This window comes from Lucilia cuprina, chromosome 4 (assembly GCF_022045245.1).
Source record: "Lucilia cuprina isolate Lc7/37 chromosome 4, ASM2204524v1, whole genome shotgun sequence".
In the NCBI taxonomy this organism is placed as follows: Eukaryota; Metazoa; Arthropoda; class Insecta; order Diptera; family Calliphoridae; genus Lucilia; species Lucilia cuprina.
Window position 1 is genome coordinate 72716010 of NC_060952.1, and position 15749 is coordinate 72731758.

Below are 15749 nucleotides of genomic sequence, written 5' to 3' on the forward strand. Positions count from 1 at the left end.
CTATAGTCTAGTCTATAGTCTAGTCTATAGTCTAGTCTATAGTCTAGTCCAAAGTCTAGTCTATAGTCTAGTCTATAGTCTAGTCTATAGTCTAGTCTATAGTCTAGTATATAGTCTTGTCTATAGTCTAGTATATAGTCTAGTCTATAAACTAGTCAATAGTCTAGTCTATAGTCTAGTCTATAGTCCAAACTGTAGCCTAAAAATATATTCCTTGGCAACTAAACTATCCCTGGCGAATAGTACTAGACTTAATGCCATACGGAGATATAAACATCTAAAGGTTGGATCTACTGCTATTTATCATACGATAAGTGTGATAATGTAAAACTAGAATTCTTGTGGCTTTGATAGACTGTTTTGCGCCTAGTGAACTACCACGATTATTAATAACGCAATATATTAACAAATTGATCAACAAGGCGTAAATAGGCTCAAATTCGGGAAAATTATTTGGGACTTTTGTAAAACAAAAATAATTAAATAAAAAAGCTTTTCTTACCAATAAAAATGTAATGCAGTCACACACCAATACCCTTTTCTGCCTAGTTAACTCTATTTGCTTAAATGTCCCCAGAAAAATGGTGCCCAAATCGAGATCGCTTGTTATACAGTTTTACACCAATCTATAACAAAATCAACAAATATTATGCCCATTTAACAGTTATTGACATAACGCTAAAAAACGTTTAACCCCCTTAGTTATTGATGGACAAATATTTGATTTGTTAACTCCACTAAAAGAGTGAAAAACATCAATAAACCTCAAAAGAAGACAAAAAACTTTAATGTATGTACTTTTAAAACTTCAACAAAACAAACATTTTTTTCAAAAAAAGAACAGCTAGAAATTCTATTAAAATCAAACAATCAAATATGATGTCAAATGGCAATCAAATAAAATCAATAATCTTAGAAACACATACATACATTTATCTGTCTGTGCGTATACAATGAGCCCCCCAAAAGTACCAGAAAATAAACAAAAAAGTTTTTGAACATTTTTATCTATAAATACAAGAACTTCTTTTCTTTAACTTAGTGGAACTGGCTTACATCTAAGACATTTTTGAATGGCATACATCACAAAAACATCAAAGAATGAACAAAATCGAAAAGAATTGAATGCATACAAAAAGCACTCCATCAAATAATGAAAATTGAATTAAATTGAATATTTTTTTGGAAATAAATGAATTTTTAAAAAGGTACGCGCGCTTATTTGTAATTGCCAACAACAGCAACACAATGGTCGTGTAGTGGTAGAAATTGAAAAGAAAATAACTCTTTTCTATTAAAACGAGCTTATGGACATTATTCTTTTATTGGTCAAAATCTGGGTAATTGAAACACTTTGCTAAAGGCAACCAAAAGAAGTACAAAACAAAGAAAACTTTTTTTATTCGACCGTTATGAATTCTCAATTTAAATACCCTGCAATATGTATGATTATTAGGTTTTTCATTATTTTACATATACATGAAGAAGTTAGTGACTAATAAAGATATTTTAATATCAAACTAACTAACTAACTATCTAACTAAATAAGATACGTCGGTATTCCAACATTATCTCATCGAAAGGAGTTATCAAACGCATATAAGGCCCATGCCATGATCATACGCTAAATGACACTGAAAAGCATAGCTCTCTTATTTTGCAATGTCAACATTGACATTGATATGTGGGCGTGGATAACATAACAATAAATGTCACCAAATTTTTCTTTTAAAAAATCAACCCTTGTGAATATTCGAAATAAAAAATATTAGAATGGTCCACTATGTGCTATTAATTTTCTGGTGTTCACTACAATAATTTAGATTTAGAAGCATTCTTACTCGGGACTCTCTATTGTACATATGCATAAAAATAAATTGAAAACATACAACTGTGACGTTTACAATGATTGTTTGCATACAAAAAGCGTAAACAAAAACAACAACAAATATATATATAGATGCGTGCAACCTTCTGATGACCCAACATGATGTGGGGATTAATCAGCAGTGGCAGCAACCAGCAAAAGTTAGAACTTTTCAAAAAAACAATCATAAAACAAAATAAGTACTTCAAAACAAAACAATGGCCAAGAAACCGAAAAAAACAATTGTATTTTAAAAAGGTTTTTGTTTAATAAAAAATAATCAGGCAATACCCGTTAACATTGTTTTAACATTGATTTACATGAAAATCTACTCATACTTGAGAGTATGAAGCTCTACTCTATGTAACCAGCGAACCAAGCAAACGATTGACTACAAGTACTACACTCGTCTTCACAACAATGAGGGTTCTTATTTTAATTTTTCGAAAATTTCTTTCAGCTGGGAACAAAATGTTCGTACTGGTATAACTTTAACAATAAATGATGATGGTTAAATAAGAAAGAAAAAATAATAATAATAAAAAAATGAAAATCTAAAAAAAAAGGTTAAAAGCTTTGTCTGAACACGATACAACAATTGTGGGCCAAGTTAAGTAAAGACACAAAAAAAAGGTAAATAAAACAAGCAAAACAAGAGGCTGAAACTGGGGAGTTGAGGCGCTGAGGCACTGGGGTTAGAAGGCTAGCAAAGAATTTATTTAACAAATTTTTATATAATTTTTTTGACATGACTTCAAATACACACACACACGCAGAGACACTACAACACTACCCAACAGCCAAATAGCATTATGAACAAAACATTAGCCGCAAAAAAAGAATACAAATAAAAAAACTACTTAAAACTGTCTATAAAATGGGGAGTGAATAGTAAATGATGTGAAATATGAGATGCCATAAAGAATAATTATTTCTTTATAATAAAACATACAAGACACATACAGACCAACATAAAATAAAAAAAACTATAAAGAAACATTAAACAATTTCGATGAAAGTGTTAAAAAATGAGATGCTGCTAAATTAAAATCAAAGAAAAAACAACATAAACGAGTGTGAGTGTGTCTGATGGTATGAGAAAAAAAACCTACATGCAACGTAGTCTATGTATGTTTCTTAAGTCTTTTGTTTTGTTTGTGTGTAAGTAATTTCAAGTTTGCTTTTTAAGTCTTTTGTTATAACAACATTATATTTTATGATATTTATGATTATATTTAGGTATTTATGTTGTCTTTAATTAATTGTATGTAATTTTAATGTGATGTTAAGCTTATAGGAAATCTACTAAATGTTATAGATAAATCAAATTTTTAACAATACGAGTTTCATTGGGGACATGCGATACTTTTTCTTATGATTAACTGTTGTTTATTTGTATATGTTTAATAATATTAATATAAACAAATATTAAGTATTAATTAATTAAGATAAAATATTATCAGTTTTATAACAATGAAGTGTTTTAAGGTATTTTTTTTACAATGAAAAGCATATGTAAGTGTCATTTTTCTAGTTTTTAATTAATAACTAATGTTAAAAAAACTGTAACTACAATTTTGTCAGAAAACGACAAACTTTTGCCCCCTCTTTTCTATACTTCTTCATTGGCTTTTTATACCCTACACAACTATAGTGGGGAGGGTATTTTACGTTTGTGCTGATGTTTGTAACATACAAAAATATTGGTCCAATACCCACCTTGAAGTATACCGATCGATTCAGAATCATTTTTTTAGTCGATTAAAACATGCCCGTCCGTCTGTCCATGTAAACCTTGTGTGCAAGGCACAGGCCGCAATTTTCAAGATAATTTGATGAAATTTGGACAAAGCATGTTTTTTGGCAAAGGAACGAAGCCTATTGAAAATGGTTGAAATCGGTCCATTATTTCACCTAGCCCCCATACAACCGTACCTCCCAATTTGAATAAATGATACTGCAGATTTTTGTAAGGATCGGCCCTTATTTGACCCTAGCCCCCATACAAACCCCCTTCAAAAAATGTCTTAAACATCTAAAATTGACTATATCCTTTTGAAATTGAATATATCCTTTTCCCAAATTTACCGAGGATCGGCCCATATTTGACCTATATAAAGCCTCATTTAGAATTTGTAGTTTTTTTATCAATAAATTGCTTGAATATTTTGGAATAATATTCAACATAAAAGTTTCTTTATAAAAAGTAAAAATTTTAAAAATATACTCATGGTGTAGGGTATTATATGGTCGGCCATGCCCGACTATACTTTCTTACTTGTTAACTCTATATATTAACATGGTTATGACTTTGGATGCAAGTACTTCGCTTACATATAGGGAGTTAAAGAAGTATTTACAATTTCGCCTACAGAAAAGTTGTTGTGTAAGTTGTTTTGTTTTTAAAAATAAAAATAGCCAGCGAGACTGCAAACCAGAGATTTCGGTTCGTAAGCAAAATGTTCTATTATCAGCAATACTGGTAATGGTTTTCATGTAGCTTACATGCAATTTACGTTTATGGAATTTTCGATCCAGTATACGTGCACTTTGCTCAAGTACTAGTCTCCGACTGTGCAAAAACATCACTTGCGCTTACAAACACGCTAACTTAGGGACTTAACCTTGTGGACCAAAGTACGAATCATCAAATAAGCTAAAGACTGGTATCTGGTATGAACAGAGTATTTTCTAAACATACCTGGACAAGGAAGGGAAATTCAATTGTATCACTTTGTCCATTACCATTAAACTCTGCACACTTCTCATTCATCCCACACTCATAAGAGAATAAAATACTATAGACTCTTTCTAGGTATACGGGCTGATGAGATCCGTATACCACTACATTTATCCTGTATCATATACATAAAACATCAATTCATTTCCAACGCTTGGTCATACAGTTACTCCTCTGGGTATCTGTTGTCATTCGGCAATAGTACCGAACTTATCCCGAATTGTCACCGTACTCTCATTTGGGTTTAAACCATAGGCACCATGTGACCTCAAAGTAACCTCTACCAACTGACTAGCCACGACATAATTCTACAGTCTAATCATTTCAAAGAAGGGCCGAGAGTCATTTTAAATCACCAGCAGACTAGAGGTATTGGTAGCACCTCTTTTCCCCGAGATTGCAATCACACTAAAATCTTTTCATCAAGGTAACCTTTAATCAAGGTAACATGCTCTCGTAGGGAATATACAAAGTGGACCGTACACAATTATTTTTATTATGTTAATCCGCTAATGCCATTCTGACCATTTTTCTTAAAATATATAGATGTTAAAGTCGTCTGACACTGACGGTAATAGCACAGTGTAAGATTTTGTTTGTTCTATTTTGTTCCGCATTCTCAAAAAATGATCCACCGGACGCTAAAACACTTTAAGAGTCATTGTCTAGTTTTTGTCTAAATTAAACTAAAAATTTTCAGGGTAATTTTGTTCCAGACATAATATACTCTGAATATTATAAAAGTGAGTTTCTAAACATAAGGCTATAATACCTTTATAGATGAAACTATAATAATTTACCACCAACATTTTCTATACACAGACTCGAACTTTACCGAGAGTGCCAAGTTCATATAAAATATAAAAAAAAACTAAAAACTTCACTGGTCCGCAGATTTAATAAACAGTTCTAGACAAGTATAACAATCGCTTTAAACATCTGTTGTCCTTCTATACTAAAAAACTATTAACCATCAATTTGTAACCTATTTTCAACAACATAGATAAACACGCAACTATTTTATATAAAGTCATTTTTCTTAGTTTTTAGTACTAAAATGTGTTTATCTTTTTTTTCAATTTATTTTAATTGAAGTTTAATAAACGCATGAACTTGTTACAATTTCTATAAAATGAAATGTAATACAACAAGTCTACTAAATGGGCGCGAAAAAATAACACAAAATTGTGCCAAAACTTTAATAACAAATACACACACACACTCAAACATACGGAAAAGAAAATTTTAAACAGTTAACAGGAAAATAAAGTTATACACACAATAACACATCCCCATACAAGTATAAATGTGTATATGTGGATAAATACCTATAGACACACATTGTAAATCCCATTAAGGCGTCTATGGATTAAACTGCACAATCATCCATTAAATGTATTTAACAAAAAAAATCAAAAGAAAAAAACTTAAGCTAAATGAAAAAAATGCACATCATGATATTTTTGTTTAAACATTTTTTTGTAGTTTTATTTTTAGTTTGGTTTTACTTTACATTAAATAGTGTCTAAATCAAGCAACAAGTAGGCAGGCATGCAGGCAATCCAGCCGGCTTGAGTGACCAACTTATAAACACATTTACAACACTGCAGCTTGCTTTATGCCCAAAAATACATACACGTATGTACGAAACCTGACTTGGTTAAAAGTAAAAAAAGCTTAAAATAAAGATTCTAAAGTTAACGATGTTAAATGGGTGATAGTAATGGTTACGCGCTTAAAAGTGAAATAAGCACAAAAATATATATTCACACAAACATTGATACATATACACACACACACACACAGTAAAATAATAACGCACCAAAATAAAACATTACTTGCGTAAAATAACGAGGGTTAATTTTTAAGTTTTTGATTACAGATTACAATTTGAGTCTCTTTTCAAATATTTTAAATTTTTAAGAGAGAGAGAGAGAGAAAGAGATGGATATTCCATTATAATTTTCCAAAATAAGCACTCATCAGGCCGAATAATCCATCAACATAATAGTTCATAAGAAATTTACCGGGTTTAAACAATAGTCATTAAACGATCTGACTGACAGACTCTCATATATTTCACGTGAAAGGATATCCTGAAAGAAAGTAATATATAGTGTCAAAGACTTTGGTACTCAGGGGATGACCCCCTCTCATGCATTGCATTGTGATGGAACTAGGAAAATAGGTTATTGGTAATATGATTTGGCATTATTTATAACTTTTGCAACTTTTTACTTACAGTTCTCAACATAGTAGTTCATAAGAAATTTACCGGGTTTAAACAATAGTCATTAAACGAACTGACTGACAGACTCTCATATATTTCACGTGAAAGGATATCCTGAAAGAAAGTAATATATAGTGTCAAAGACTTTGGTACTCAGGGGATGACCCCCTCTCATGCATTGCATTGTGATGGAACTAGGAAAATAGGTTATTGGTAATATGATTTGGCATTATTTATAACTTTTGCAACTTTTTACTTACAGTTCTACTTTATCGCTCTTTCTATCTTTGTTGGCAGAGTGGGCACGAGCACATTTCATAGAATATATGCTGTTATCTGAGGACTTAATCACAATTATACCATGACTTTTTTATCGAATTCCAGATGTATTGAGCTATAGACCACAACAACAAAATGAATGTCGAAGTGCTTTGACGGCCTTGTTTCACGGCGGTCTTTTGCATCCACTGGGTAGACTACAGAACGGTCTAGCATGGACTATACCGGTCCATGTACAAGGACTTTGCTAAATAATCTCTTGCCATAGTGGCCCCGTTGCGGAATGACAGGTAGCATGGAATAAATTTCAATGCATAAGAATGCGACTGGTCGAAGGCCAATAGTAGGGCGACTAGAACCTAAGATGAAATCAATCTACCGGAAGGTGACAACCCTTAAAACCAGCACAACTACACCACTAAGAAGGCCATGTTTACTTGACAAAAGTACATAGTATTTGTTAGTCCAAAATTCCTATTACGAGATAATGTGACAATGGATGTAGAAATTTCTAAAGTCTATTCAAACCCAATAATTGTCCCAACAAGGTATTTATACTAAATCAATACTAGTCCCATCTCGTTCACTAACTTACATCAGTTCCATTCTGAGACCATAACGAATGATCTTCGCAAAGACAAGCTACTACCAAGTCACATCACAAAGTGTCATCTATTGAAATGGCAACAGCATGGGAGAGAGAATCCAAAATTATAGTATCTAAGCCAACATTCTTTCCCGGCGAATTCGGGTTTTAACCACAGCCATTTCGTGAATCCTAATGGAACCTCAACCAAGTTCTTCAGGCATCTGGCCACCAGTGCCAGATTATATGGAGCTCAACCTAATGCCAAATCAAAGGCAAAGAGTGCATTTGATAATCAGCAAGTTTATAGTCCCGACAGGCCAGACATTTCAATAATACCGAGGTGTAGATTTCACTAAGGTAATATGCACCCGAGTGTTTCATAAATCACAACAATCGAACTCATGAGTTAATGTAGTTATTCAAAAGATCTAACCATTTTTTAGCTTGTTCTCATTGACCAGATTGGCTAGTCCACTGATCAAATTGTAAGTCGTCGTAGTGGTAATTGTGGATATCATCACGTTTACGGAACGTTCCCTCAAACCACGTCAGTCTTCTAATTATAAAGTTTTAAAATAATTATACATATGTGGGTAAGATATCTGATCACACAGAAATAGCTGCTCGACAGCTCTTGTAGTTGATCGGACTTGCTATTAATAATCGCAACTCTGCCATTGTTTTTTATAGGTATTAAAATGTAGACCACAACTTAGGAACGCATGAGAATAGGTTGCAGTTGTTCAAGAAATCCCACGATTCTTTTGTTTATTTTCAATGACCTACTTGCTGATTTTACTGTTCAGATGATCAAGCTTCAAGTCATCGAAGTGAATATTACGGATATCAGAGAGGTATAAAATGTATTATGCCAAAGCTTATGATGCGTCTATAAGTACCTAAATAACCCATCATATGGGTCTTCTTATTTCCTTAATTTTAAACTTATCGTGAAAAAAATATTTATATTTTATGTTAAAGAATTTCTGTTTGGTAAAATGAATTTCAATAAATTATAAGGGAATAAAAACTCCATAATAATCTAAACAATTTTGAAATAGACCAAACCAAATGCCAAACTATTTGTTTCAAGTAGGAAATTAAGTAAGTACTTACTACGATCACCTGCAAATACGCGATTAAGCAAGAAGTTTAGGTTTCGTAAAAAACATAACCAATGAGGATACGTCCACTACTAATTTTAACAAACTCCAAAAGTAAGTGCTTACATATATTGTTATTTTTGTAAGTCCTTACTAGACTCCTTCTAAGAAATGTAGGCATTATATAGTACCTTCTTAAGTAAGTTCAAGCCCTTAAAAATAACACCACATAAGTCATTCTATGATCACATATTTTGATCATTATATTTATTTATACTTCGTTGTATACACATTTTACTTGTTCATACTTTTGCTGGGAAAACTAACTTTATTTCCTGATCAATTTACCCACTCTCGACTTAATACAATATAGCTTTTCTTTAAGCCCTAAAAGTTGGTATAGACAATTTTAAACGCACACAACAACAATAAGAAACCAACTACGAAAGAAAAATTTACCGACTAGTACAATGAAACAGAAATATAACGAAGTCACCCAAAAATTTTTTGGTGGCTGCACCGTTATAATGCGTTTGCTTCGTTGATTTTTGGGTTTTTGTTGTTGTAGTAACCTGGTAGACAATCAGTAAAAGAAAAAACAACAACACACTCAAATGAAGAAGAAGAGAAGTAACCAACTACAACGAACAGTCGTATTTAATAGTTTCAAGAAGTCTTGTTTTTGGTTGTACACCGCAATATTAGTAGTGGGGATGATATTTGTTTATATTTTTCTTTTGGAACTTGTGAAATTGTGTGTGTATTGGTAGCACTTAATGTCGGAGATTTCATATTAATATCATAAAACGTACGAATGAATTTAAAAAATGGAATTATTCAAATATATTTTATTAATCTAAAAAGCTTTTTTTAGCCTAAATGTTCTTAAATTTTCTATTACATTCATAATTTTGTGAGTTAATATTTTTATCCAAATTTCCAACAACTGATTCACCCTAATACTAGTAGTTTGTAGTTGTTGTTTTATATTGAACCGAGCCGAGCTTTAATTTGTTTTGATGGGACACAGCATAAAATTGCGTTCACATACCGTTACTTCATTGCCTTCAACTGACTGAGTGCCTTAGTGCCTGATGTGTCTGTCTGTCTATAAAATGTTTTACGCTGTAATAGCCTCAGTAAATCAGTGTGCGAGTCAGTACGTATCGTAAGTAAGTAATGTTTGTAAGTTACTACATGTCTGTATGTGTTATATATATTATTAAGTTTGTTTTTTTATTATTACTTTACATCCACCACACTTGGCTGAATTTTGAAGGAAAAAAAGTAAATAAAACTAAAGTTCTTTTTTTCTGGCTTGCGGTTATGTTTACTTTAATTTAGTTTTTTGGTTTTTGAAATTTACAACACACGCAGCTCGGCACTAGTCAGGAACAATTTTCGTTGGAACAGCGAAAAAAAATATTACCAAAAATTACAAGTCAAAAAAATTAAAGTTCATTGTAAAATTTTCAGTTAATTTATAAATGTTGTTATTTTATTTTGTTTTTTTTTTTTTTTTTTTTTGTATAATAACATAAAAACTATAAATAAAATTGATTTCAATTAAAGTTTTTGGCAAAAATAATTCTGTAGCCATTAATTTTAATGTTCAAAATACTCAAAATGAAGCAACGAAATTATTTCAATTTAAATCATAAATCAAAAGACTGAAGCAACAAACCCGCAAAAAAAATAATTGTTCATTTGTGTGCGTGCGTGTGTATAAATATAAACGTTTATAACCCACTATATCACAATGGAGAGGGTAAAATAGAATTGTGTTGACGATTCTTGCCTCCAAATAAAAATAAAATAATTGTATAATGGCCGCCCAGATCCAAATTGTCTGTCCTTTTATCAGACTGAATGTTTTCTATCCGAACTATCTGTCTGAATTTCACAGTGAGGCCTTAAAATGTTGAGTTAGTTAGTTAGTTAGTTAGTTAGTTAGTTAGTTAGTTAGTTAGATAGTTGGTTAGTTATGTAGTTAGTAAGTTAGTTATTTAGTTAGTAAGTTAGTTAGTTAGTTAGTTAGTTAGTTAGTTAGTTAGTTAGTTAGTTAGCAAGTAAGTAAGTAAGTAAGTAAGTAAGTAAGTAAGTAAGTAAGTAAGTAAGTAAATAAGTAAGTAAATAAGTAAGTAAGTAAGTAAGTAAGTTATTTAGTCAGTTAGTCAGTCAGTCAGTTAGTTAGTTAAATAGTTAGTTAGTTAAATAGTTAGTTAGTTAGTTAGTTAGTTAGTTAGTTAGTTAATTAGTTAATTACTTAGTTAGTTACTTCGTTAGTTAGTTTGTTACATAGTTCGTTAGTAGCTTGATACAACTGCAGCTGGGTTGACAATATTTGTCTAAGTATGGCTTCGGTCGTTCCGTAGGGAATATTCAGTTGTCTTAGAAATGAATTTTCTTCGTATGTTAGGTTGCTATTAATATCATATACTAAAGATATACATTTAAGTCGCTTCTGGTCAATATCTTAGGATAATAACGTTGATTTTGATTCGTATACATAGATGTTGTATATGGAAATGTAATTACTTTAGATCATATATTTTTAGTAGTAATTAATAACTTATCCTGTTTTTCTGTAATGAAACCATTAACAATAAAACTACCTATACTACACAAAAAATTCTAATTACAAACAAAAACACATTCACTTCGTAAAGTCACTTTAAATAAAAGTAGGTCTAGGTTTATAGAAAATACAAAGAAAAACAAAATTCTGCATATATGTATGTATGCATTTAAAATATGTATATTTATGCAAAAGGAAAAATTATATCTAAAATAATAATTAGACAACTATAAGTAGTTGTACCACAGAAATAAGCAAAATAATGATGACTTTAATAAACTTTTATTGAGGATGAGAATTTAAAATAAGAAAACCAAACATTGTCTGTCTATCGTTAGCTAGTAAATAAGCCAGTGAGTAATTAAAGTAACAATAATGATGAGTATATATATTTTTTTTTAATAATTTACTATAGTTGAACATAAATCATTATCAAAAGAAATAAAAACAAAAAATTAAACAAAAACACAAAACAATCAAAAATGTATAAAAAAAATTTGCAAGGTTTGGCACGGCTGGCCTATAACATAGTTGATGAATCTTTTTGCAAAAATTTTTGTTTATTTATATTTTTATTTGTAGTTTTATTTGAAGTTATTTACAATTGGCAACAATACTACTAATAGTGGAGAGTTATATTATTGTTGTTTGAGAAAGAACAAGTAATAAAAAATTGCAAAAAAAAACTTAAATTTTACACATAACTTTGAAGTTAAGTGTGCGTGCGTAGTTTACTATTCTGTGTATTAGTATCTGTGAGTTTGTGTTAAATGAAATTAACAACTTATACACACACACATTTAGATTTAAAAATGTTTTGCTAACAATGAAATATTGTTTGGATTATAGACAAGCTTTCATTTTCGCAGCAATACCGTTATAAACAAATCAAATACAGTGGGTCAGGTGTTAGTAAGATGTGAAAAACGTATTTTATTTTTTTAAATTCTAAGAATTTAATTTAAGAAATGAGTCATCTTTGTTTTGATAGTGACTAATTTGAAAAATGAAAGTGGATTCAAGTTATGAAGTTGGATTACAAAGTAAAGAAAGTACAGAAACTAACTAACTAATTTACTGACTAACTAACTAACTAACTAACTAACCAACCAACCAACTAACTAACAAACTAACTAACTAACTAACTAACTAACTAACTAACTAACTAATTAACTAACTAATTAACTAACTAACGAACTAACGAACTAACTTATTAACTAACTAACTAACTAACTAACTAACTGACTAACTAACTAACTAACTAACTAACTAACTAACTAACTAACTAACTAACTAACTAACTAACTTACTAATTAACTAACTAATTAACTAACTAACTCATTAACTCATTAACTAAATAACTAACTAACTAATTAACTAACTAATTAACTAACTAACTAACTAACTAACTAACTAACTAACTAACTAACTAACTGACAACTAACTTGGTTATCGTAGTAGTTTACCGCTCGTGAATTGTCACCTCGAGTCGAAAGATACAGTGACACGACCGTTAAATGAAGTACAAGACTGCTTACATGCTGATCTAGTATGCAAAGTTCTTTAATACTATAAAAACTAACAAACTAGTACTTAAGCCAATCCTAAAGGAGTTGCGTTACTGACTGATTGATCATCGCACAGGCTAAACGGCTGAACCAAGAAACGTGATATTTTGACTCCAAATGTATTTTTGGTCATGTAGATCCACTAAGAAGGAATTTTTTTAAAATTCAAATTTTTAGAGGGTAAAAACGCGAAAATTTGGTAACTTAATATCTCCTAAACTAAAAGAGATACAACAAAAGTACTAAATATAATAAATAATAAGCGGACAAGTGTCTGGTACTTTTTCGAAATTCGGTTCTATTTAGGAGTAAATCGGTAAAAAACGTATTTTAATACTTTTTTAAACCTTATGTACCTTTTTAACCAGTGAACATAGAAATAAAATTTATATCACATTCGTACCTTATTGAAAAATTACAAATATAAGTTTGGTACTTTTGGGAAATTCGGAAGTTTAATGAGTAAAAATTTAACTTATTTTTGGTACTTTTTTGTAAAACATTGTTTTCTATTTATTGGTTTGTACGTCGTATGCTTAAAAGGAGGTTGTCTATATATCAAATCCGAAGATATATACCTGAGCCTAGAAACAAGAACAAGAACGTAGCGTCTTGATTAAAAAAAATCAGTATGAGAGACCTTTTTGGTTGGTTGGTTGTTGAATTGGTACTTTTTTCAATTTTCGATAAAGTTGAACCTATAAATTCTATAGGTATAGTATAGAAACATAAACTTAAACACACATCGTTTTTATTGAGTTATAACATATTTAGGTACTTTTTCTTTCATCAATTGGTACCTTTTAGTAACAATTTGAATTGAACTTAAAAACATGTTTGAACTTAAAAACATTAAATTAAATAAACAAGGTTCTAAAAATCTATAAGATATTTAGTTTTTGAATTGTCTATAATATAGAACCGAAGAACATGAAAGTAAAACTACACAGTCTGACAATCTATAAGAGATAATTTTTTGTACTTTTACCTTCAGACAATTGTTGATTCTTTTATACTTTTGTAATCTAATTTAGCTTTAACTTCGAATAGGGAAGCGAAGCACCCAGGGTATGCTAGTTATATGTCTGACTTGTAGTAAATTTGAAATGAAAGTAAGATTGATTTAAGAATGCAAAATTCGCTTAATTTTACTAACTTGATAAATACCTATATTTATACCTTTCACCTTCGTGAAAAGGGTATATATAACTTTTTCATTTGGTTTGTAATTTTTGGAATATAATTTTCCGATCCATAAAATATATCTATTCAGAATCCTACCGAAGTGTTAGAACTGCGTTAACAAAATCCTTTAATACTGCAATATATTATTTTATAGTAAACCCACTGTATATAACAAAGTAGAAGAATCTATACGAATAAAAGAAGTTTATAAAAACACCATTTTTCATAGAAAACATAAACAACAAAAATATTAATTTAAAATTAAACAACAACAACAATAATAATAACAATAGCAACGCCAACATCAACAGTAGAGTAACACTAACAGCAACAACAATGCAATTAATGTTTGAATATATTTATTTATAAATAAATTTGTATTAAAATTCTTCTTTAAATTTCTTTATTTTTATTATATTCGTATAAATAAAACTTTTTTTTCAACATAAAGCATGCATCGCGTGTTTAAAATGCATACAAAACTTATCCACTTGCAACAAAAAACACCAAAATAAAAACCACAACAACAAGTGCAGTCAGTCATTTATAAAAAAAAGAGGAGTATAAACAAAAATTTTTTTTTTATAAAAAAATCTAAATTTACAAAAACAAAATCCAATGCAACAGTAGACTTATTGAAATTTTAACAATTTATTCATCACATTTTTTTTTTACATTTTTCTTCTGATTTTAATTTTTTTATTTTAATTCTTCAACACCATGAAAAAACATTGATCATGATTAATGTCAGGCAACATTGTTTATGTTTTGAATACTATAATTATTATTAGTTGTTGTTGCTGTTATACTCTAAATGTTGCTGCAACATGGCTACAACGGTAAATTATTGTTTACAAGGCGAAATAACAGGAAAAATGTTTTTTAGGTCAAGTTGCTAAGAAAAATAAATGAGCGAATCTATAAAAATTTATTCACACTCACACAGATACACACATACACAAACACACATTTAAACATGTATCCAAATAACAACAAAGCCATGAATAAAAGAGTTGAAGCCAACAACGAAAAATAAGTCAAGTGATTTGATGTTGTTGTTGCTGTTGGTGTTTTTTTGAATGCGTGTTTAAATATTGAAAGAGTTTGTCAGAGTGAGTGCTCTAAGAGCAACATGTTGTTGCTGCATTAGTGAGTATCTATGTGTTTGAGAACGTATGTTAGTATGTAATTGTGCTTTAAGGTGTGCGTGTTTTAACAATATTTGTATTGTATTATTCATGCTGTATTTTTAATAAAAAAATATATATTGTTTTTGTTGTTTTTTCTTTTTTTATTTAATTATTTTAACATGATTTTTTTCTTCTTCTTTTTCTTGCAAATTATTGGTTTTTTATGGAAAATATTGTAAAATTTATAAGAAAATTATTCAATTAGTTGTTGGAATATATTTTAACTAAATTAGAGCCTGTGATTTATGTTTTACTGCTAAGATTGAAGATCTTAGAGTTTTTCAAAGTAAATAGTTAGCTGGAGGGCCTAAAACATGTATGTAAATCTATTAGTTTAGTTTATTTGAATACTTAAGTATTTGTAATTCATTAAATATTTTTGTTAAAGAATAAAATTTATTCTTTAACAAATTATATATA